Source organism: Ictidomys tridecemlineatus, chromosome 11, assembly GCF_052094955.1.
Source record: "Ictidomys tridecemlineatus isolate mIctTri1 chromosome 11, mIctTri1.hap1, whole genome shotgun sequence".
NCBI lineage: Eukaryota > Metazoa > Chordata > Mammalia > Rodentia > Sciuridae > Ictidomys > Ictidomys tridecemlineatus.
The window spans coordinates 2,097,725-2,122,391 of record NC_135487.1 but is presented as its reverse complement, the minus strand read 5'-3'; the positions used below and the strand labels follow the sequence as shown (position 1 = coordinate 2,122,391).

General features: G+C 59.9%; 2 long non-coding RNA genes across 4 annotated transcripts; one reads left to right on the top strand and one right to left on the bottom strand.

Annotated features, from left to right (window-relative positions):
• Positions 1–495: 495 nt before the first annotated feature.
• On the bottom strand, positions 496–24,667 carry LOC144368773 (uncharacterized). 2 transcript variants are annotated; one of them, XR_013428356.1, is made up of 6 exons: positions 24,645–24,667; positions 23,920–24,025; positions 2,842–2,952; positions 1,803–1,971; positions 926–1,217; positions 496–583 (listed from the first exon to the last, which is right to left on the bottom strand). It is a non-coding gene; the product is annotated as an uncharacterized LOC144368773 (long non-coding RNA). The 2 variants fall into 2 exon arrangements; XR_013428355.1 differs by lacking the exons at positions 23,920–24,025; positions 24,645–24,667 and having other exon boundaries at positions 2,842–3,033.
• On the top strand, positions 5,130–11,457 carry LOC144367832 (uncharacterized). 2 transcript variants are annotated; one of them, XR_013427335.1, is made up of 3 exons: positions 5,130–5,311; positions 6,336–6,464; positions 8,839–11,457. It is a non-coding gene; the product is annotated as an uncharacterized LOC144367832 (long non-coding RNA). The 2 variants fall into 2 exon arrangements; XR_013427334.1 differs by lacking the exon at positions 5,130–5,311 and adding an exon at positions 6,051–6,195.

The following is a 24,667-nucleotide window of genomic DNA, read 5'->3' as shown; positions in this document are numbered from 1 at the left end:
AACATCTCAGGTCTGCGCGGCCCTCTGGGGACCAGTCTGAGTGTCCTTTCCCTGTTTGGCTGCTTTTTATTGGCTGTGGGGCTGTTGGAAAGACAATGAGGATGACTTATCACGCCCGGAGGAAGCCTGCCACCAGCAGTGAATGGCTGTCACCAGAGGGGAGGGGACGTTGGGTGGGAAAGACACCGTGAAAGCAGGAAAGGGAAACTGAGGAAAACGGTCTCTGCACTCTGTGGCAGGGACGGAGAGGCCCAGAGCAGAGTCCCCCAGCAGAGTCCCCCCATGAAGGTCCTGAAGAGGCCACCATCAACCACAGGCGGCCACATACCTACCTATTGGACACTCCGCAGGACACTGGGAGGCTGTGCAGCTGTGGCCAGCAGCAGTGCAGCACCAGGCTGGGTCCACGGGGTGCTGACCTGCAGAGAGGGGTGCAGACGCCTGGCCGGCACGTGCCTTCCCAGCACAAGACAGCACTGGGTGTAGACGCTCGCTCCTGAGCTGGGCACCCCAAGGACCCCAGGGCTTGGAGGACAGATGCCAGCCAGCGGGTTTCCAGAATAGCCCATAACACAGGGTGGGGCTGCAACAGCGGGAGGAAGGAGGGAATTAAAAACCATCAATCACGGCACACACACACACACACACACACACACACACACACACACACACATGAGTGCAGCAGGCCACCTCGGCCAAGGCTGCCTGCACAGCTCAGCGGCATCCAGCAGGCCCAGCTGCTGCGCCCCGTCCCCACACTCCACCCACAGCACTCCTCCGTCCCCATCAGACACGAGCTCCCGGTGCCCCTTCCCCAGCCCCTGGCAGGCACTGCCCTACGTCTGCGTCTATGAATTTGAACACTCTAGATAAACGGAGGGAGATTTGTAAGAAACGCTTTATTTCGGAGCAGTCATGAACTTACAGAAAATCTGCACAGTGACCAGCGGTTCCCCTGCACCTCACAGCCTGTGTCCCCTGCCGATCTGCGATACAGAAGGGGCCCTTCAGATGGGATACCATCCACTGAGGCCCAGGCTGAACCGGGACCTCCTCAGGCCTCACCTGATCCTCCCAGGTCCCACGTGACCTTCGGCTCTCAGACCTCCTTAGGATTCTTGGGGCTGGGACAGTTTCTCAGAGTTTCCTTGTCTCTTGTGACCTTGACAATGTTGAGGAGGGCTGGTCAGGTCCTTGTCGGGCACTGATTTTCCCACCTCAAAAAAAGAATCTCATTTTATTCCTTCCAATTGTTGGCTCTGTTGACCTTGTCCCTCGCCCCCCACATTTACAGAACCCCCCATCTCAAGCACATGTCCAGGGTTCCCCAGAGGAGCAGTGAGTGGACATAAGGAGCAGGCCTGAGGACTGCCCCGTGTGTCCACCCTCTCAGCATCCCAGCTACTGCCCTCTGGCTGCCCTCGAGGGTGCTGGTGACTAAACATCTTCCCCTCCACATCTCTTCTCGAGAAGGTGCCCTGAGCCACCAGGGTCCCCTTCCTCCCATTGACCATTCCTACGTTCACCTCAGAGGGGCCAGCATCTCTTTTGGGGCTGAGCTCCCGGATTCAACCAGGGACGGGAAGTCACACCAACCTCTCAAGAGCTGGTCGGTCCTGCCCGCCTTCTCCCTGCTTAGCCCTCCCATGAGCAAGAGCTGGGTTTTCCCCCTGAGTCCACACAGTTCACACTTCTAAGCTTCCAGTTGGCTATGGCAAAGCGGATGGCTAATTAACCATGCCGCCCGGCATGCCCTGTCCACCAGCCTGGCTACTGGTGAGCCAAGCCGTGCCTCACCTCACCTACTAAGCAGCAGTAGCCAGTTCTTCGCCTCTGCTCTGCTGAGACTCCAAGAACCAGCATTCCGCAGGAAGCCTTGACTCTAGAATGGTTTTGAGATCAGGCACAGGATTGGGGGGGGGGGATTCCCCTTCTCACGTCTTCTGTAACATCACATGGGAGGCCTACACACTGCAAGGAAACAAGAAAGGGATTAAAGGTACACGGTTTGGAAAGGGAGAAATAAAACTGTCCTTGTGTACAGAAGATATGATCATTTATGTAGAAAACCCCAAAGAATTGACAAAAGTTCCTGGAGTGAATACCTGATTATATAGAGACATTGCACAACACAAAGTTAATTTGCAAAAGCCAATTGGTTTTCTATATTCCAGCAAAGAACAAATGGATTTTAAAATTAAAAACACATTACCATGTATATGAGCACTCTCAAAGGGAAATATTTTGTGATAAAGCTAAGCCCATTTTCACATGAGCCGTATGAGGAACGCTATGTGACTCTAGCGAAGGACATCTCCTGAGAACTAAATCAGTGGACATCCCATGTTCATGGATAGGAAGATTCGATGTGGCCAAGACATCAGTTCTTCCCAACTTGATCTACGGATTTGAACAATCACAATTCAAATCTCAGTGTTGTGGCTTGAATCTCTAATGACTCCCAAAGGCTTGGTCCCCAGTGCAGCAGAGTTCAGAAGAGGGGCTTTGGGGAATGATGACATTGTGAGGGTTCTGACATCATCAATGAATCGACCCATTGACGGACCCATAACCCGACGGGATACAGGGAGGTGACAGAAGCTACAGGAGGTGGGGCTCAGTGGAGGGGAGAGAGTCCTGGGGACTGTGCCCTTGGGAACCACACTTTGTCCCTGGACACTCCCTCAATCTCTCCTTCTTTTCCTCTCTGTTTCCTGGCTGCCGGGAGGTGAGCTCATCTCTTCTGCTGCACACTCCCCGCCATGAAGTGCCGCTTCCCCAAAGGCCCGCAGCATGGAGCCAAGTGTGGGCTGAGACCTCTGGAGCTGTGAGCCAACAAACCTTTCTCCTTTAAGTTGGTTTTCTCCCGTATTTTTGTCACAGTCATGGAAATGTGATGGCACACTCAGCAAGTTATTTTGTAGTCATCAACACACTGATCCTAGAGTTTAGCTGGAGAGGCAAAAGGGACACAGTCTGAGGACTGTCCATACCTAGCTCCAAGGTTGACCATAGAGCTACAAGACGGTGTGGGATTGGAAAAACAAAAGACAAATGATAAATGGAACAGAATAGAGAGTCCACAGTGGACCCCCCATGGATACAGTTATCTCATCTTTGACAAAAGGGTAGAGTTGAAATAGGAGCAAAGATTGTCTTTTCAAAATGGTGCTGGCACAGCTGGATGTGAACACAGACCTTCCCCCCACAGAAACCAACCCCAAATGGATCAGGGGTCGTGGTGTGCAATGTGAAACTACAGAATTCCCCGCAGATAACAGGAGGAGACCCAGGTGACTTGGGTCTGGTGGTAACTTTTTACACAGCAATATCGAAGGTACGATCCGTGGAAGAGAGAACCGATAAGCTGACTTCATCAAGATTAAAAACCTGTGCAAGATTAAAAACATGTCAAAAAACGAGAAAACCATCTATAGACCGGGAGAAAATGTTTGCAAAAAAATGCATCTGATAAAGGACCGTTACCCACGTCGTGCCCAGGACTCTAATTCAGCGGTAAGAAAATGAGGAGAGAACAAGAAAACCTCACAACACCTCGCCAGACATGCAGGGCACCAGGGAAGTGCCGATGCGATGCCAGCACAGCCCCGTCAGGGCGACCAGATCCAAGACACCGCCGCTCCAGGGCCAGTGAGGATGTGGAGCGGCAGGACCCTCACGCACTGCAGGAGAGAGTGGGAAAGGGGCGGCCCCTTGGGTCAGCAGGTACCAATCACAAGGCCAGGAGCAGGGCCTGGGAGGCTCACCCTCTGCTCAGCTCAGGCTGGGCCAGTGGACCTGGGTTCCTGGGTCGTGGCTGAGCCCAGCTACGCAGACCCTGTGCCCAGGCCTGTGGGAGGGGAATGAGAACCCACTGAGGCATGAGAACCCTCCCAAGGGCGTACGTGGTCTGTGAGTGAACAGCTGCAGCAGTGATCTGTACCCGGGAGCCCCTTTCAGCCTCTGTGCCTTGGGGTGTGGAGACGGTGGCTGGACGTCTCACCAGGGAGCTCCCGTCGGTAGCACCGCTATAGACCGTCACTGGGTCTAGACGTTGGGCAGCGTATCATCAGCGTTTGTTGCTATAACTGAATACTTGAGGCGGGCTGCTGATAAAAGGAGATTGTTCAGCTCACAGTTTGGGAGGTTCAAATGGGGTTCCTGCGTGGGCCCAGCTCTGGGAGGGCCTTCTTGGCTGTGCCACCTCTCGGCAATGGCAATGGCAGAGCCATCACATCTGGAAATGGGAGGCCTGGGAGGCTGGGTAGGGCCAGGCACAGGCTTCTACAGTAACCTGGTCTCGCAAGGGTCGGGCACACCACAGCGACCAGTTCCACATCCACCCGGGGGGCCACCCCATCCAACCCCAGCAGGCAGGTTTCACAGGTGACGATACGGGAAGAGCAGACCAGGAGAACAGCAGTGGGCGGGTGTGAGGGCCGCTACGGCCCGGATGTGGGGCCCCTCAGCATGTGCAGCACTGACCCCGCGCAGGGGTGAAGCAGGTGGGGCTCTGGGGGTGGCTCACGAGTCTCACAGCAGGGGTCAGCACCCTGATAAAAGAGGCCCGAGAGACCCTCGTCCTTGCACCGTGTGAGGAGGCAGCGGGAGCCGGAGGAAGAAGAAAGGGGGCCGCTTGCATGTGGGGTGGATGCGGAGGGCCCCGTGGGGAAAGCCAGGAGGTGCCGGGGGGGAAGAGGGAGCCCTGGGGCGCAGGGCCCCTGCACAGGCCACGCGGTGTCCAGAGGCAAGACTGGGTGCCGGGGCAGGGGAGCCGAGGCAGCTGGCCTGGGGGAAGTGGTCACCCTGCTGCTGAGCTGCCCTCTGGAAAGCAGGACCACCTCATTGTGCTTTGGGTCTTCAACCCTCTCGGCTGAAGGACTGACGGCGGCTGTGCACGGTTGGCAAGGAGAGGCCTGGCTCTCGGGAGCTGAGGTGGCGCCCTGTCTCCGTGGGACCTGGGTTCTCGACTCTTTCATGGGAGTAGAAGATGCCGGCCCGAGACGTTCCGAGGCAGTGGGCCATGCCCCACTGTGAGCCTCCTCTGCGGGTCCGTGGAGGGCACCCACCCTTGGTCTCCGTTGTCCTGACGAAAGCAGAGCTTGCCTTGCCCCAGGCCCCGGGGCCAGCGCAGGGCAGGTGGCAGGCAGCCCGCAGCCCCCACCCCTGCACCCGGGCTCCTGGCGCTCCCTCCTTCCCTGTGCAGCGGCGGATGATACTTGACTAGTTGCCAAACATTCTATTTTGGTCTCTGAGCTCATGTGACTGAGCCGTGACAAGGAGGCCGTCTTTCACACCAGCCGAGTCACGGGTAAGGCTCTGATGTGGGTATTTTTGGTGTGGGTCAGAACTGTGCTGTTTCTAAATGTTCTCTTTCTCCTCCCCTAAACCAGCAGGAGGCCTGGAGGGGAGGCAGCTGAACTTCAGAAAGGGGGTCACAGAGGAGCCTGAGGCAGGGTCTGGGGGCCCCCTGCAGGGTCGGGGCGTCCCGGGCTTCCCTCCAGCCCTCCTCCAACACGGGCTCCCCACACACTGACTTTGTGAGCTAAGCGTTCCTCATGCCGCAGTCCCTGGTCTTCTAAGTGACATTGATTGAGAAACCTGAATGGGCGGCGGTGTTTGTGAAGGACACTCAGCACTGACCGGCACTGAGGTTGGGGCTTGCATATGGAGGAGGAGCATCCTGGATTAATAACCTCTGAGGCCTGGGGACCCCAAAAGAGCCGGCAGGGAGGCCTCCAGGAAGAGCAGCGAAGTCAATGCGGTCAATTATTTGTCATTTACAATTTAAATAAGCCCCCGTGATCCCATTAACATCTCAGTCAGAATCGGGTAAGCCGCTGTGTGAGGTGTGAGGTGTGCAGTTGTTTTTCTGGGACCAGGCCAGCTCCTTCCAGGACTTCACCCGGAAGGACTGGGAGGACTGGGGCTTCTCAGCTGTGGGCTGTGTCCGGAGTGGACTGGACCCGGGAAAGGAATCCAGGAAGGGAGGGTGGAGCGGAGGGTGCCAGGGGGTGCAGACAGGGAGGAGGCGGCTCAGGGGGGCAGCTGCAGGGCAGCTGGGGCAGCAGGTGAGGAGGAGGGTGTTGGAGGACCCCGCCCCCAGCCGGCCAAGCACAGGCCCCAGCAGGAGCGCGTAGGGCTCTCCTTTTACCACAGTCCGACCTCCACCTTCTGTCACCTGCCTGGAGTAAGGTGCTGAGCCCTGAAGGTGCACTCTGGGCAGGGCGTGGTGAGAGAGGAGTGGCCCCTCATGGGCCACCGAGCGGCTTGGGCTGTCCAGGGAAAACTTTCTGAAAAGTCTCATGTGCTTTTTTTTCATTTTTTTTTTTCAGTATTATTTTCAAAGGACCAGCTGGCAGTTGACAGCTATGGAAAGGAGAAAAGATGATTACCAAACCAAAGTGGGACGCCAGCCGTGTGCTGTGGGGACCGGAAGAAGGAATCGGAGCCTTTCCACCTCTGTGAGTTGGGATTCCACCCCTCTGTGTGTGTGCGTATGGGCGTGTGCCTGCGTGTGTGTACGTGTGGGTGTGTGCGTGTGCTCTGGGGGCCCACAGCCTCAGGGGTCGAGGAAGGCCTGTTCACACAGAGAGGCTGCTGAGAGGGGCCCCGCATGGACCCCCCGGGTGGTTTGCACCCCGAGAGGAAAGTCCACCAAGAGTTGGCAAGAAAGACCCTTGATCACCAAGGGACACAGGGGACTCCCCTCCAGGCTCCCCTGGCCTTCCATCAGGAGTCTGACCTCTTTGTCAGGAGTCAGGACTTTTCCAAAGCCTTGCTCTCCTTCTCCATGGTGAGAGTCAGAGATGGCCCAGTAGCTTGGTGCTGACACCCGGGTGTCCCCAGGAGAGTCCTTCCCGGCCTGCCTCCGGGTCGCACAGCATGGGGCCAGCTCTGATGGTGCTGGATCTTCCACCTGGGGATGCCCTTGGGTAGCTGGAGATGACCGTGGACTCCCTGGATGGCTACCCAGGAGGGCTACCCCATGCACACTCACAGAATTCTGCAGCTGAGTCAGTGGCACCACTGGGCCATCCAGGGCTGGGCTGCCCAGTGGAACTTCCTGTGGTGTGGAACCACCCAGGTGGCCACTGTCCAACATGGCGGCACCTGCCACACATGGTTGTGAACACTTGAAGTACAGCCAGTGCAGGTGACCAAAGGCACCCGAGAAGTCCACTTGGGGAGTCACAGCACATCTGTTAGGACCACAGCATCACGGAGCCTTGTGGCTCCGGGGTGCAGGACACACCCTCTTGTGAGGATTTGTTAGACAACCACCCCCCAGAGAGGGCCAAGCACAGGCCCCAGCAGGAGCGCTGGCGACTCTCCTCTTTCCACAGTCTGTCACCTGCCTGGAGTGAGGTGCTGGGCCCCCTGAAGGCACACTTCGGGAAGGGGGTGGTGAGAGAGGAGTGGCCGTCATGGGCCCACGGGGAGCCTCAGCTCTAGCTGACCACACAGCTGGAGAGGGGTGGGCTTGGGGGCAGCAGGTGTAGCATGGAATGTTCTGGACGAGCTTTGGTCATGGGGAGAAGGAGGCCAGAAGGAGAAAGCAGTCAGGGCGGGTCCCAGCCGGGGGCAGCTGGCACTGGGAGGTGATAGGGAAGGCCACCGCCCTCTCCTCCTCCTCCCAGGCACCCACCTGCAGCCCCAGAGCCACCAGATCACGTGGCCTTTCCAGTGTCGGCAGGGGATGGCCTCTTCTGAAGCCAGTCGGCTGCCCAGCCTTGCTGTTGGCACTGAGTTCCAAGCTGTGCCGGTGACCTGCCCAGCCCAGGTGCAAAGCCATGACCAGCTGGTGGCTCCAGGTGGCCTGCTGGTGGCTGGGCAGGGGGAGCTTCTAGCTGGGGGAGCGAGGAAGCCAAAGCCAACCCCAGCCTTCTCAGAGGCAGGTCCACTTGGAGAGGCCAGGAGCGGCCCCCAGCCCCAGTGACGGGGAGCACCGCAGCCTGGAGCAGGTGGCTTGTGGGCAGCTTGACTCGCGTGGTCAACACAGCAAGCCCACGGGGACAAGGACACCAAGGCCCAGGAGGCTCAAGGGAAGGTGGGGCTCACAGCCTCACTCCGGGGACAGAGGATCCAGGCTCCCACCAGGCTCCAGCCCACACAGCCAGTGACCCAGGCGAGTCCCTGACCTCACCGTGCCCCAGTTTCCACGGCTGTAAATTGCTCAAGCCTGGGCCTCGTCAGACCCTCGGGATGGCCCTCCTGGCCCAGACCAGCCTTCCCGGGTCAGTCTAAGCACAGGTGCTCAGGCGGCTGCTCCACAGCACAGCAGGGAAGATCTGCTGCCCAAGGGCCTTGACCCAGAGGGGGCTGTCCCTCCTCTCTCCCCAAGGGCAGGGTCGAGGCCAAGGGGCTGGGCACGGGGCTTCCAGCTCCTGTTTGAGGTCACCAGCTGAGTCAGTGGGTGTTCACCAACTTCATCTGGACCCCAGGTGACATCCTTGTTCAGAGAAGAAAAGCCAGGAGCCATGAGGGAGGGGGACCCCCCTCCAGGCCAGAACCCCGGTGCTCTCAGGGGACAAAGCCAAAACGCATCCAGGAGAGCCCTGCCTGCCAACCAGAGCCCAGGGGACTGTCCACGGGAGTCCTGGCTTCTCCGAGTGGAAGGGGGTTCTCCCCACAGGGGCGTGGGGCAAAGTGCCTGCGGTCCCCTCCCGCTGCGTGTTCAAGTCCTGGGGCCTGGTGACCAGGGCGAGCCATCACGTCAGTTGGAGTTCTTCCTGGGATCTGGCCTGTGGTAGGGACTGAGCTGCATTCCCCCAAAGTCCACCATTGACGTCCTCGCCCGCCCTTGCCGCCTCCGAATGTTCCTCTGTTTGGAAATAGGGTCCTCACAGATGTCACTGACCAGGACAAGGTCACAGAGGAGTGATGCAGACTTCCTTCCTCAAAGGCTCACGGAACACAGCCCGTCACCCAGGAGAAGCCGGGAAAGACCAAGGCGAGGCCAGGCCGCTTGTCCCTCCAGCCAGGCATCCTGGGGACTGCAGCCAACCGCCAGAAGCTGGGAGAGAAGCCGGGACGCGCTCTCCTCCCACCGAGGGAACGCGCCCTGCCGACACCTCCGCTCACACCTCTGCCCTCCAGACAGGGAGAGCAGACGCTGCCTGTGAGCCACCATCTGGCATGGAGCAGGCACAGCTTCCTGCAGCTCAGGCAGAGCCAAAGCTCCAGGGCCCGGGGGCCGCCAGGGACAGTTGTGCAGCTCAAGGTGGAGCACTGAGCAGCCAGGTGTGCTGAGGGGGAGCCCGGGCACCCTGGTGGCCCCCAAATCCTGTCCCCTTCCCCACAGCTCCAGGGACCAGCCCTGCCCTCCCCTGGACTCCCTCATGTCCGGCCAGCTCCCTTCTCCATCTGCTGGGCGTGGGCACCCTCTGAGGGTGGAAGTGGCAGGGGACAGCAGGAGCTCACTGTGGGAGCGTTTTGATGAGGCTCGTCTTCAGCGGTGGACTCCTGAAGGCCAGGGCAGACTCCCAGAGCTGAGCACTTTCCCGGGGTTTCTGGCCCCAGGCAGCCCCCGAGACGTCCACCAGGGCAGACACACTGCCGGTGTCCTGTCCCCAGGCCACTCCCGTTTCCTCCTGGGCAGAAGCTCTGCAGCTAGGGCACAGCTCTGCGCCCCGGTGGAATGGACGTGGACCCAGGTCTGCCTGGGAACACCACAGGTGGCCTCTGTCCCTGGATGGTGACATTCCTGCTGTGCAGTTGGTGGAAGAAGGGAAATGGAAGCCTGCGGGCCTTAGACCACACGATGGTGATGCTGAAACGGCAGACCCTGGGCCCGGCCTTGACTGCTGGCTCCTGGGACGTGACGCGCCTGTCCTGGGTGCTCCCCCAGTGGGTCTCCGTGAGGAGTGAGAGCCTCCCAGCCTCCAGGTGCACAAAGGGGACAGGCCTGCTCTGAGGGAGCTGCTGGGATGCTCTCCATGGTCCTGACCTACGGGCAAGGGAGAGCCCACAGCAGACCCTAAGGAGGGGCAGGAGGAAAACAGGAAGTCACCTCCCTCGTCACCCCGAGTCCTGTTCTGCAGCTCCCCACCCCAAGCCTGGCCCGGCAGTTCTGGGGAACCCAGCCCCGGGGTGCAGAGCCACCACTCCACCTCGCAACCCTGGAGTGAGTCTGTTAGGACTCTCAGCCACGCAGAAGTGACACTGAGGCGGTGACCGTGCCTGCTACGTCATCTTTCTTGGTCACCTAGGAGCAGCCTGAGCCATGGCTTCCCCCTCTGGCTGGGGAGGCTCCTGGTCTTCCATGGTGGGGAGATGGACCACAGTGCTGCCCAGCAGGGACACCTCAGGGGTCCAGCTCTTGGTGCCAGCAGGACCTGGGAGTCACCTGAAGGGTGGGAGGTTTTCAGAGGACACACACCGGCTCCTTCACCCCTGTAGGGATGCCCCGGCAAACACGGCAGAGTGGGTGGCTTAGGTGACAGAAGGTATTGTCCCACGGCTCTGGAGACAAGGAGTCCAAGACAAAGGGCCAGCAGGCAACAGCTCCGGGGGTCGTCTGGCCCAGGCCCCTCCCCATCTCCTGGTGGTGACTGGTGATTTGGTAGCAGAACCCTCACCCCCACCTCTGCCCTTGGCTTCACACAGCCTGGTCCCTGCGTGGGTCTGGGTCCAAATTCCCCTTTTCATAAGGACAGTCACATGGGATGAAGGCCCACCCTGATGACTTCAATTCAGCTTGACTTCCTCTCCAGGGAAGGTCATGGGGGGTCAGGAACAACCTGTCTTACTGGGGACACCCTCCCACCCCACCCCCAACTTAGGAACAAGTGGATGGTTTGGCAGGAAAATACGAGTCAGAGAGAAAGAACAGAACGGGAGCCCTGGCCGCTGGGGGGTCCACCAGGATCCTGACTTAGAGCCACAGCCAAGGTGGGGCCCGAGTTGAACACGCCCCCAGGCCCCCGGGTAACCCACAGCCTGATGGCCTCACTGGTGGTCAGGCAGGTGCAGGGACAGCAGCCGCCCGGCCCTCGGAGAATCCCTGACCCTGGGGCTCCTGCTGGCAGCCCTCAAGACCCACCTGCCCCTCCTCCACTCGCTCCTCCCCCCAGCCCCCAGCCGCCCAGCAAGGCCGGGACAGGGAGGGGCGCCTCAGCTCGGAGAGGAGCCTGGTCCCCCCGCCCCCCACACATCTGAGCACAGCACCATAAATTGGGAGCCCACGACAGATGGGTAAAACCGTGCAGCTCAAAATAAATGACACCATAATGTCTGTTCAGAGACTGAGTGACAGAAACGTGCTCTCAAGTCCCCCGCGGGGCCCTGCCTCCTGCCCACTGGCCTCGACCCCCACCTACCGACCAGCGTCCCTGAGTAGGCACCTGCTGAATACTGTCGGACGACACAGGCGGATCAGAGGCCAGCCTGGCCTTGAAATTGAACATTCTTTTCTTATGTTTCATAATTAAAACGTTTTTGGTTTTATGAACCTGAGTATGAATGGTAACAAGTGTGTGAATAAATTTTTTAAAATGAATTCTGTGAAGAGGCATCTCGAGGGACTGAGGCCAGCTGCGCAGTCTGAGGGAAGAGTCCCCGCGGCCACCTCGCTTCACAGGCCAGCTACAAAGCGGGGGTCCCTGGGCACCCTCACTGCAGACCCCTGGCTGAAGATGTGAAAGTGTCCCCCAAAGTACTATCACGTAACTCCCCAGAACACTCAAAGCACAGCACAGCAACGCCTGCATTTAGGGCTTTGTGACAGCAAGAAATACCATCTAGAAGCACTTGGGGGAGAGGGAGGGTGGGAGAGTGCCCAGTGCGAAGCCCTGTGTCCCCGTGCCTTCTCGCCCCAGTACCAAGGTGTGACCCTCCACACCCGTGCCACCCACCGGGGAAGCCTGCCTGAGCATCACAGAGTTCCCGAGCACTCAATGGGCTGCTCACCAGCCACGTGGCCACTCTGACTCCTTCTGCTCCCCTCCAGGAAGTCAGCCGATTGCCCCTGTCCCCCACCCCCAGCCTCTATCCTGGTCTTTCTGGCCTGACCAGCCGCCTTCCTGAGTCTTGTCATCAGCATGGAGTAGCCAGGGGCCTGCCACAGGTCAGGCTGTCAGCACAGGACAGGACAAGGGGCCGAGGCCACTTCCCAGGACTAGGACAACGGGCAGACCTGTGTTCAGGTGGGTCGCAGTCTTCGCGACACTGTGACCTCAGCTTGCGATCCCCGTGTGAAGGGTGCGTGTGTTCTGGACACCTAAGGAGACGCGTGGGAGAATTTGTGGCAGAGTTATTGGACATCATGGAGGTGGGGACATGGGTGACCACACACGGCTGCCCGAGACATTCTGTCTCCAACAATCTCCTTCGACAGAGAGCTACCCGCAGCGTCGGGCCTCTCGGTCCCGGTGAGTGGCAGCCGCAGGCTGCAGGGGGCGGCGGGCCTCGTGACGACCCCTTCCCTTCAGAATCCAGGGTCGGTTATCAAACATTGCTCCCGATGAGAGCTCCTCCTCCCCAGCCTTGTGCAGGAACCTGAAGACTCGCAAATCCATTTTTAAATATTCAAAAGGCGCTGTTATCTACCTAAGTAGATGGGCTGAAGCGCCAGGAGCCGTTGCTGAACAATCAAAACACGCTCAGCGGGGTTACAGGTTGAATTGTGCCCCCCCCCCAATTCTTAGGCTGAGTTCCCTGCTGGGCGTAGGGTCGTGTCGAGGAGATTAGTTTAGGCGAGGTCATGTAGACTAGGGTGGCCCCCACCAGTCCGCCTGGAGCCCTTATCAGAAGAGGAGACCAGGACCCAGGCTCACGGAGGGACGGCCCTGGGGTTCAGGGTGAGCCCCTGTCTGTGGCTGAGGAGAGAGGCCCAGGGATGAAGCACCCCCACATCCTGGACTTGGCCTCCAGGTGGTAGGAAGCAAACGGTACTGCCCAGGCCGCCCCCCAGTGTGCCAGGGCAGCGGGGTCAGGGGCACTGGCCTCGGGTGGAGGGAAAACACATCCCACAAACACACCGCGCCCTGTTGGCACAAACCTGGCTTCTCCCAGAGAGATCGGCAGAAAGGGCGCTGAGCCCCCATCCAGGGTGAGCCCCCAGAGGCCCTGGCCCGACCCTCTCTGCTCCACCTGTTGATTTAGGAGATGGGGCATCACTCTCCCGAGTTCTGCCCGCAGCCTCATCTTGGCATTTTGACCAATGCCAACTCCGGGGTGTACCTGGGTAGCCCACCCCACCCCAAGTCCTGGAGGCCATGATGAAATCACTATGCCCAGCCCAGGGACCACCCAGAGAAGAGGGTTCTGAAAAGTGGGAAAAGAGAGGAATTGACCATCCGTCACTTGGAGAATCAGGCACCGAGGCGATCGCGTCCATTCCAAGGATCATTGTTTCAACTGACGGTGTGTTTCCAGCCCTCAAACAGGGAGGCCGGAGAGGCCAGCAGGGAGACCGGGCAGCCCGGCCTGATGGGTGCCACCCCACAGTGTCTCTGACTACAGAAGCAGCGCCCAGGCTCACAGGAGACGGGCGGGTGCTGGGAAGTCCATCCACCCTCACGGAGACGAGTTTAGGGCACTAGTGCAGGACGGTGAGTTAGACATGCTATGGGGAGGTCTCTCTGCCAGGAAGAGGAGGAAGGAGCCGGTTGACGGAATCAGCTTCTCACTTCTGCCCTTGGTTTAAGGGACGCTGCTCTGACCCTGTTCCCATCCAAAGCTTGGTTCGCCTCTAGGTTCGTATCAGCGGGAGAGATCCCCAGAAGGGGAGTCACCAATCTCAGGCCAGTCGCTCAGCGGGAAGACTGCCCTGCTCCCGGAGGGCAGCAGTGCCCAGGAGGGCCCCCCACTGACCCAGGCTAGAGCAAGGTAACAGTAGACCGGAGAGTTTCCCACTCGCCTCTGAAAGTAGTCACCCCTGGGCAGCTGCCAAGGGCCGGAGCTGGGGATCGGCTCAGGACGCCTCCAGTCCTCCTCTGCACCTCTGGAGGTCATCTGAAGGGTCTGCGCACTTGACAGCCCATTCACTGGCCTGTGCTGGCCCTTCAGCTGCAGCCTGGTCAGTGCCCACCTGGACCCAGCCCTGGGAAGAGGCCCCTTGGTCCAGAGCTGTCTGTAAGCGCGATCCGGGCAAACAGAAACGCGTTTCCTCTCTCCACCGGCTCCTCTCCTCTCTGCCAGGAGACAGACTTCGCTCTCTGCAGGCAAATGCATTTGGCTCCTGAGTAAAGACGGGAGATTCCAGGTGTTTCCAGGCACGCAGGCACCCCGACAATGGCCCCATTCGCTGCCGTTGCGGCCTCTTGCCTGGCTCAATGTCCTTGGTCTCCTCTTGGTCTCTCCCTTGGTCACACATGGTGGGGATCGAGTCTCTCTGCTCTTTGTCCAACAGCAGGGCTCTGCTGAGCTTCCAGAAACCAGCCCTGGTTGTGAGACTCAAAAGAGGCTGGGGACAGGGGACCGTCAGCCTGGCCAGAGCTCCAGGTGCTTTCAAAGGAACAGGTTTTCCTCCAGGAGGCCACCGGCCATTAGAAGGAAAGATGGGCAGGTGTCATTCATACAGCCAGGGGCACGGCCAGCTCAGTGGTCTCCTGGGGCAGCCTCCAGGGACAACACTATGTCCACACGGCTTCTCATGCCCATGATTTTGGACCAGGATAAAACACAGTGTCTGAGACAGACCTGGGCCTTGTGTGACCTGGATTTATGTTCCAGCCCTGCCACTTGCTGCAGTGTGACCTCACGGTGTCCTTGAGCATGTGAACCCACAGCTTCCCATCAGGTTGAGGGACAAATGAGACGCATAGCCCACAGATGTCTCCAGTGGCCCCGCCACACACAGCCCTTGGTCCACCAGATCCCACTCACTGAGAACCTCACCCACTGGGGACCTCCTCTGGACTGGGCCCTGTTCTAGGTGCTGTGGTCACTGCAGTGAATAAGAGACCAGCATCCCTCCAGCAGTGGTCAGCAGCACCCATCATTCCTCAAGTCAAAGGCCTGAGGATCATCTGCTGTCCCTTCGTCCTGGCACCAGGGCTGACTGGTCCCTTGGGGATCATTAGGTAAGACCTGCAGACAATTTTTGTTGTCATAACTGGGGAGGAAAGGATGCTACTGGTTGGGAATGGGTAGATGCCAGGGTTTCTAGACAGCCCACAGGGCACAGGACAGACCCCCACGACAGAGATCCAGCCCCGAGTGTGGACAGTGCCGAGGCTGAGAGCCCTGCCTACTCCAGACCATCAACACAACCACAGGTCACCTCCAGCATGTACCCCAGCCCCACAACTCATCCCCAAACCAGGCCACCAACCTAGAGCAGACGGCCAACCTCCCTCCTGTGCTGAAGGCAGCAGACTCTTGGACATTGAGTTTTCTTTTCTTTCCTTTTTAATAGGCCTTATATCCTTTCCATCAGGGATTGTATTTATTATTTCCACATCCTGGTCCATAACCGGGGGATTAGCACCTCCTCATGCTCCTTATCATCACCACCACCATCACCACCATCATCATCACTGTCACCACCAGCATAACCATCACTATCATCACCATCATTGCCATCAGTGTCACCACCATCATCACTGTCACCATCGTCACCATCACCATCATCATCATCACCACCATCACCACCATCATCATCACTGTCACCACCAGCATCACCATCATCACCATTATCACCATCACCATCATCATCATCACTGTCACCACCAGCATAACCATCACTATCATCATCATCACCACCATCACCACCATCATCATCACTGTCACCACCAGCATCACCATCACTATCATCACCATCATTGCCATCAGTGTCACCACCATCATCACTGTCACCATCGTTACCATCACCATCATCATCATCACCACCATCACCACCATTATCATCACTGTCACCACCATCATCACTGTCACCACCAGCATCACCATCATCACCATTATCACCATAAACATCACCGCCATCATCAGTGTCACCACCGTCATCATCACCATTGTTATCACCATCATCATCATCACCACCATCATCATTATCACCACCATCACCACCATCATCATCACTGTCACCACCAGCATCACCATCATCACCTTATCACCATAAACATCACCGCCATCATAACTGTCACCATCGTCATCATCACCATCACCACCACCACCAGCATCATCACTGTCACCACCAGCATCACCATCATCACCTTATCACCATAAACATCACCGCCATCATCACTGTCACCATCACCACCAACATCATCACCATCACCACCAACATCATCACCATCACCACCATCACCACCATCATCACCACCAACATCATCACCGTCACCACCAGCATCATCACTGTCACCACCAGCATCATCATAAACATCCCACCATCACCACCATGTCTCAAGGGGTGACCCTGCCCAAGGCCCTGGGCTGGGTACTGCTTGAGTCAGCTTTTTGCTGCTGGGACTAGGAGACCCGACCACCCAGCTGCAGAGGAGGAACAGTTCATTTGAGGGCTCATGGTTTCCGCGACCTCAATCCAGGACAGCAGGCTCCATTCCTTGGGGCTCCAGGTGAGGCTGCACATCATGGCAGAAGAGTGTGGTGGAGAGGAGTGGCTCCCGTGGTGACCAGGACACTAGCAGAGAGGGGACCCACTCACCAGATAAAAGTCAGACACCCCCCAGCCGCAGCCCAGTGCCCGCCTCCTCCAGCCACACCCGCCAGCCTTCGGCGACCACTCAGCTCATCCCTGTCGGGGATGAGGTCACAGACTGGGGCAAGGCTCCCACAGCCCAGTGATGTCTCCTGAACGTTGTGTCACCCGTGAGCTTGGGAAGACACCTCAGATCCAAACCATAACAGGTGCTTTCCGCACATCCCCCCATCGCATGTAACTCCCCCACTCCCGGCCACACACACACACGCACACACACACACATGCACGTGCATGCACATACACACACGCACATGCACGCACACGCACACGCATGCACACGTACACTCACGCACATGCACACACACACACGCACATACGCACACGCACACACACGCACACACACCCACACATACACACGCGCGCACACGCGCACACACACACGCACACATGCGCACACACACACGCACATACACACACGCACACACACGCACACGCACATACACACACGTGCACACGCACACACAGGCGCGCACATACACACGCGCACACGCGCACACACACACGCACATACACACACACGCACGCACACACACGCACGCACACTCACACACACATGCACACGCACATACACACACGCACACACACGCACACACACACGCACGCACACACACGCACCCCTCTGTGAGGAGGACATTGCTGCCCTGACTGCACAACCCACGTCCCACCAGCTCCGAGTGAACCTGCCTAAACTCTGCAATAGGCTTCCTGGCCGCCAGAGGACCCGTGGGACCTGAGGGTGAGTCGCTGGCCTCCTGTCCCCCAGCTTGCCCCCCTGTACGTGGGGACATAATGGCCATCAGAGGACCTGTGGGACCTGAGGGTGAGTCACTGGCCTCCTGTCCCCCAGCTTCCCCCCCTGTACGTGGGGACATAATGGCACCAGCTTCGCTGATTCGGAAGGACCCCATGAGTGGGCCCATGAAGCAACTGGAGTAGAACCCGGCAGAGTGAGTCCTGGACACGGGTCAGCCAGGCCCTGGGCTGGTTTTAACGAGGACACTGAGGCCTTCGGGGGCGAGCACCTCCCTCCGGGTCCTCTGGGAAGGGCTCGGCCCCCGCCCACCACTGCACGGGGCGGCTGCCCGTCAGGACAGGAGACGCTCGTCTTCCGAACGACCAAGACCTGGCTCCTGGCTCTTGTTCCAGGCGACCTCAGAGAGGAGGATGTCCTTCTGGTTTCTGTCCATGCTCTAGAAGCTGCAGATGCCCTACGCGAGGCTCCTGTGATCCCCACGGCTTGACCTTTCGGGAACCCCATCCTCCTCTCCAGCCTGCCGAGGCCGTGTCCAGGAAATGTGAGACTTCTCACCGTGAAGACGCTCAGCAATGAGGTCACCCCTCCCAGCCCGCCTCCCAGCCAGCATCCTAATCACCGCCCCCCCCTCCCCCGGCCAGCTTGCTGCTTGCCCAGCGAGCGTGGTCTACGCAGTCTAGGAGACCAGCCTTCCAAGAGCGGCCGCCGCCGAGGCTCTGGTGGCATCTGCTCCCCCGTAAATCAGCCTGTCTGCAGGCTGGGAAGTGCTCTGAAGTAGTTGCTTAAAGTTCATTTCTGATTACAGTGGAGAGGCAGTGCAGCCAGGGCCTGGGCGGCCCAGGGAGACGGAGAGAGAGAAAGCCATTATCCCCCATCGAGGGGGTCCCCGGCCCTGAGGAGGGAGGGAGCCCGAAGTCTGTCCTCCACCCTGGAGGCAGGGGCTGGCCTCGGAGGTGCTCAGAAACCTCGGGCACAGAGCCCTGGGAACCGGCTGCAGGGAGACAGACTCCCGCCTCCCGCGGCCCTCCCACCCCCCAGAGCCCAGCATGGGCCGTCTCACCACGCTGGCCCTGGACCACTCTTTCCTCCTCCCCCACACGCCTGTGGCCCTCAGCTGTGGCAGAGCCGCCCCCTCAGGAACCCTTCCCTGGACGGGGCAGCCAAGCGGCCACCTCTATATGGGCCTTTGTGTCCACTCACATCCTCTGGGGATCACCCTGCTGGTTCCCTGGGGCATGCCATGCCTGTGTCCTGGACACAGCTCTGGGCATCTGGGGTCCCTGGGACACCCCAAATAACCCCAGGAGAACAGCTGAGTCCTCGGTGCCTTCAAGCCCAGAGGTGGGGAGGCCCAGAGCACTCCCTGGCCCTTTGGAGAAGCCCCAGGGACACAGCCATCCTCGGGGACTAAGCAGGAGGAGGAATGTGATGTCCCAGAATCTCAGGGACAGACGGGTGGGTCCTGCCCACCGCCCAGCTCTCCTCTTTCTCTCCTGCTTTGGGTCCTCCTCGCCCGGCGTGGGGTGATGGCCGCTCCCACCTGGATTCCTGGAATGGTCCCTGGTTTATTCTTAAATTCTTCCACAGGGCAAAGCCAGACACGTTTGCCAAAACTGACCCTGAACCTGGCACTGGCTGGGCAGGGCCTCGTACTGTAGGTCACCCTATGGGCCGTCCCCAGCAGGCCCTGATTTGAGAACTGCTGGCCACTTGTACCTGGGAGGGGACGGAACCCGCTGGGCCCTCCTCTTATCTGTCTGTGTGGCAGCCCCTGGCCAGCACCTGGCCACACGTCCCAAGGAGAAAGCTGCTAGAACCTCACTTTACAAAGTCCTCAGCCTGAGCCGCACTGGCCAAGCGGCCCTCCTGGCCTGGGCAGGCGCAGATGGTTCCAGAACTCAATTTGCAGAAACCAGACCCTGAAGGCCCCCAGCTACGTCCAGCGCAGCATCAGCGTGGAGCGGAACCCAGAGCTGGACAGCAACGCCTGCCCTGCCCAGGGCCTCTGTCAACAGGGCCTGTGGCAAGAGGCGTCCCCAGCTGAGGGGAAGCCGTGTCCCGTGGAGAGCTGGCGTCGTCTTCCAGACCTGTCACCTGACGGTGCCATATGGCGGGGGGAGGGGACGCTCCTTCTGCCAGTGGTGCTCCAGGTGCCTCCTGTGCTTGGAAAAGGTGAGCAGGGTTCCCAGAGTGTCCCAGACACAGCTGCCCACGCTGGCCAGCAGCCCAGAGACCGCAGATGGCCTCAGCAGCCACTGGAAGTGGGGACAGGGACACGTGGGCCATGGAGCCCCTCTCCCTCACCAAGGGCAGCTTCCGCTGTGTCCCGTCATTCACCTTGAACTAAAGGCTGTGACGGGGGAAGCCCAGAGCGGCCCGTCCTGCATTTCCTGACGTCCTGCGGGCTCCCGGCTGGCTGAGGATGGAACCCTCCCAGGTGTCCCTGTGAGTTTCCAGTGCCACCGACCAGGGGCTTGACCTCAGCAACTTCTCCTGTCCCAGCCTGGAGGGCAGAGGTCCAAGGCCAAGATGCAGGGGGAGGTCCATCTGGGGCCGTAGTGGCCTGGGCCCTGACAGTGGCCATGCCTGAAGTCCTTCTTCCCCAGTCGTCTGTGTCCAAATGTCCCTTTGTATTGGCACTTGTTCATGTGGGAGGAGGGCCACCCTCACGGGCCTGATGAGTTTCCCACAGAGGGGACTGGCTGACCTCTGTACGGTGTCCCCAGTAGGTCAGAGTCACAGGGACTTCCAGATGCGGAATCCCCGGGGGACACTGTCTCTTAGGGTCTGATCTGGAACCGCTCGGTCCCCAGTGTGGTGCTGCTGGAGGCCGGAACCTTCAGGGGGGACCTGGTGGGAAGTGCACTGGGGTCATGGGGCCCCAGCCTTGGCTAACACCGTCCAGCCACAGCACAGCCTGAGGGACGCCCAGCAGATGCCCCCAGAGCAGCTCAGAGGAGGGAGCTATCCCAGGACCTGGAGATCGGGACAGGCCAGCGGATGGGGTGGCGGGAGGGGCCAGGAGACACCCCCATTCCCCAGTGGCCAGGGAGCTGCATCCCAGAGTCCAGAATGCGTCCTGACCAGAGCCGCCCTGGACGGACCTGTGAGGTCAGTTCCCCTCTCAGGGCCATAAGCCACCCTCACGATGCTCACGGGGATCCAGCTTCCGTGACCCGGGGTTTGTGTGTCACACACAGATGCAAAATGAGCCCAGCGGAAAGATCCCCGGTGGTTAGACAGCAGCACCTGACGCTGTGCACTCCTTCACTGATCCAAGAAGTATTCTGAGACCCTACTGCGTGCAGCCTGGCTCTGAGGGCTGAGGACGCTCATGACTTTAGGTGCTGGGAGCCCCCGATGTCCAGCACAAACAGCAGAGGCTGGACAGGGACAGGTTTATTTCTGCTGCCCAGGTTGTATGGCAGCCTTGCTGCATGAAGTCCCAGGGGTGACCCTCCTTGCCTGCTTCTGCTCTGCTCGCCACAGTATTGTCTGCCAAGAGAGCCCTGTGGTTCAAGATGGCTGCTCTAGCTCGAGCCATTTCAGGTGCATCTAAGCCAGCATGAAGAGGGCACAAAGGAAGAATGTGTGCCTCTCCCTTAGAGTCACGTCCCGGGAGGTTCCACCCACATGCACTAATGTTCCACAGGCTCTAACACAGCCCTGGGGCCACACCAGCTGCAAGGGGAGCTGGCACCCAAGTCACCCCCTAACTAAGCAAGACCCCACGGGAGCAGGGCCAGCTCACATGGCCAGAGGGCAGCTCTCCACAGCCTGAGAGACTCCCAGGCTCACAAGCCCCACCCAGGGTTTCCCTGCTTGTTCCAAAGCATGGCAGGGTCCAAGTCCAGAGCTCACAGTGTCACCGCCCCATGACGAGCAAGGTGGGACAGGCAGTCACCTCCGTTCAGACCTCTCTCCTGTCCCGTCCTGTGATGTTAGGGGCAGCTGAAGTGCCTCTCCAGGCCCTCTCCAGAGCCGCGTCTGAAACCTGCCCCTCCCAGCATCACTCAGGGCTTGACCTGGCCAAAGCAGCACAGAGCCCCGTCAGCGTCCTGGGGCTGCTGCACCACATCACACCAACCTGTCGCCTTTGGACGGCACAGAGCCCTCCTCTGGTGCCTGGAGGCCGGAAGTCTGAAATCAAGGTGTCACAGGGCCATGCTCCCTCCAGACGCTCCAGGGACGCGTCCCCTGCCTCTTCCAACTCCTGGGGGTCCAGGCCTGGCGTAGCCGGTGGCCACCTCACTCTGTCTCCGCCTCCATCTTCCTGGCCTCTCCTCTGTGTCTGCGTCCCTTCTGTCTCTTTAAGGACACCCGGGGGGGCCAGCTAAGCCCCTGACGAACACAGTTACGAGAAAGTTCTGGGTGAGCCCAAACTGGGATTAAGCAGGAGGGGTCAGCTTGTCTCTGAGGGGCCCCGGGAGGAGCCACAGCCCATCCAGGCACTGCCCAGAGCCCTTCTCAGCCGTGGCTACCAGCCCAGGTCATGTCCAGGGCCCTGACTCTGATGTGTCCCCATGACCTTGTGGCGTTGGCAGGAAGAGCCCGCACACCTGGTCCAGGTGTGTCTAGAACAGGTGAGGAGAGTCCCGCCACTCGATCCCTGCAGGAGCGCTCCGACCCAGGGCTTGGACAGGGCAGGCCTGGGAGCCTACATTGCTCCCCCATCCCTGAGAGAACCAAGCCGCTGGGCCCCAGAACGACACCAGGAGAGGACTGCGGAGGGCAGTGAGCAGGCGGAGCCTGCTGGGAGGTGCTGGGCTCGCCCTCTGGCCCTGGCCCTGGGCCGCAGGGTCGGAGGGCAGCCGGGTTCCAGGGCCCTCCACCGCCCACCCTTGTCCAGCGCCCACCAGAGGCCCCGGGCCTGAGTCTCCTGGGTGGACCTGGCCCTGTCGGTCCTCCAACCCACGTGGAGTCGTCCCTCCAGGTTGCCAGGAAGACCCTCAGACCGGAGCAGGGATGCCGGAACCTCCTCCAAGCCCCGCGGTTGTCCTGGGCAGGCGCCTCCCGCCCGGCGTGCTGACTGACGGCCCCGTGTGTTTTCTTTACAGTGGGGCCGTGTCCAACCACCCAGTACACAGTGCTATTTCAATGATAATCACAGGCTCCCGAGCCTGCGCAAGCTCCACTATCAGGGGTGCCTGGGCCAGCTGGCAGGGGAGGACGCGGCCCCCCACCTTGGGGCACCTCACAGGGCATCCCTGCAAAACAGACTGTGACTCTGTAGGCCCACCCGATCCTCACGGACAGTCGACTCACGGCCCTGCCTGTGACGCGTGGCAGTGGGGGACTCGCAGCCGACGATCCAACAGCTCCCCGCAGCCTGTGTGCCAAGCCAAGCTGGTGGCCAGGGTAGATGGCCAGGGCCTCCTGCACCTCCCTGCGTCTCCTCAGCCTCCACACAGATGAGAAAACACCCTGCAGACTGCACACAGGACCCAGCGAGGTCCAAGGAGACGAAGAGCCCGACAGCAGTACCCAAAGCACAGGGCAGGGTCCTCCGGTGGCTGTGACCAGCCAGGTGGCCCTGTCAGTGCCTGCACTGGGCGGGTAGGGGGTCTGAAAACAGCGAAGCTCCGCCCTGCATCCTGGGGGCCTCTGACGTCCAGGGCCAGCAGGGCCGGCTCCCCTGACAGCTCTGGGCAGGACCCTTCCCGCCCTGTCCATGGGCCTCACTGCAGCCCCTGCCCTCGTCTCTATACCGCCTTCTCCCTCTGTGCCCCTTCCTCTCTCTTAAAGGGGCACCAGTCGCTGGATTAGGGCCCCTCTCATCCAGTGTGACCCCCCTTCCTAAGGACGTTTGCAAAGACACAGAGTGGCCAGCAAACTCAGGTGTCCAAGAAACGCCTCCAGAGTCCTCCTCCAGGTCCCGGCAGCGATGCTGGGCGGGCAGAGGTGGTGGCTGCCATGGTGCGTGGAACGGGGCTTTCTGTTACTTGCCAGCCTCCCGGTGTCACCTGGGCGCAGGTTTGAGAGCCTCTATGCAGGCCATCTCAACAGCTCATGGCCAGGTTTCTGACCCCTGTGTCACCTAAGAGCAAAGCTCTGCTCTTCCCCTGCTCCATCACCTCCCATAGCTCCCTACTGCCTGTACCGGCCACTAGCATTAGCTCTCCCTGCTTCTCTGGACACCGTCCACTCCCACCAGGTCCAAGCACACCTGCAGCAGCCCAGCTTGGCCTGTGGGGGCGGCTTGTCCCTCCCCTTCTCCACCCATTCGCTGGCTTGGTCAGCTGACATTTAGGATGATTCACCACGCGTGTCCCAGGTGCTGTTCTAGGTGCTGGACACAGAGTAGCCAGTAAACCGTCTCTTCCTCCCTGTCCTTGTGGATTCTTGGGAACCACCCACCCTTCCAGACCCACCGCTCTCAGCATCGGCCCCAAGGCCCTGGCCCACACTGGCTGCCCTGCTGAGGCCCACCTCCCCTAATCTGTCCAGCGCCCACACACACCTGGACCCCAGTTCCAGCCAGGGCCTTGGTCCTGCTCACCTCTGACCCCAGGTGCTTAAACTCTCCTGAGACTGGAGGAAGTTGATCAACGTGTCCAAGGGAGCACTTGGTGGCTGGCCCAGACTGTACCCCAGCTCAGGGGGCCCTGGAAAGAGGAACAGGACCCAAAAATGTCATGGACACGGAGACGGAGGGTGCGACAGACTGAGAGGATCCTCCTGTGGGAGAGGACAGGGGCTGGCCCGTCGGCTCCTCCCGAGCCTGACCCCACCTGCTGCAGGGGGCTCCTGTGTGGAGCTCCCAACCTGGCCCCTCGGCCAGCGCGGAGCCGTCCCTCCCTCCCTCCCCCCCTCCCCTTCCCTCCCTCCCTCCCTCCCTCCCCCCCTCCCCTTCCCTCCCTCCCTCCCTCCCTCCCTCCCTCTCCTTCCCTCCCTCCCTCCCTCCCATTCTCTCCCTCCTCATCTCCTTGCTCTCTCGCTGCTCTCTGCTCTCCACACCCCTTGTCCTTCTCAAGAGCTGGCCAAGAGGACCCGAAGGACAGCTAAGTCACCTCTGGGTTCCGTGAGCCCCTCCCTGCTCTGCACACTTGGGTCATTTCTGGGCAGTTGAAGGATCCACAAGACTCAGACCCACAGGGAAGAGGCCCAGGAAGAGGCCCTGGGCAGCTGAAGGATCCACAAGACTCAGACCCACAGGGAAGAGGCCCAGGAAGAGGCCCTGCACAGGACGGAGAAGGCAGAGAGCAGAGCGGCACAGCTCCTCACCAAGAGCAGCAGGGACTGGCCAC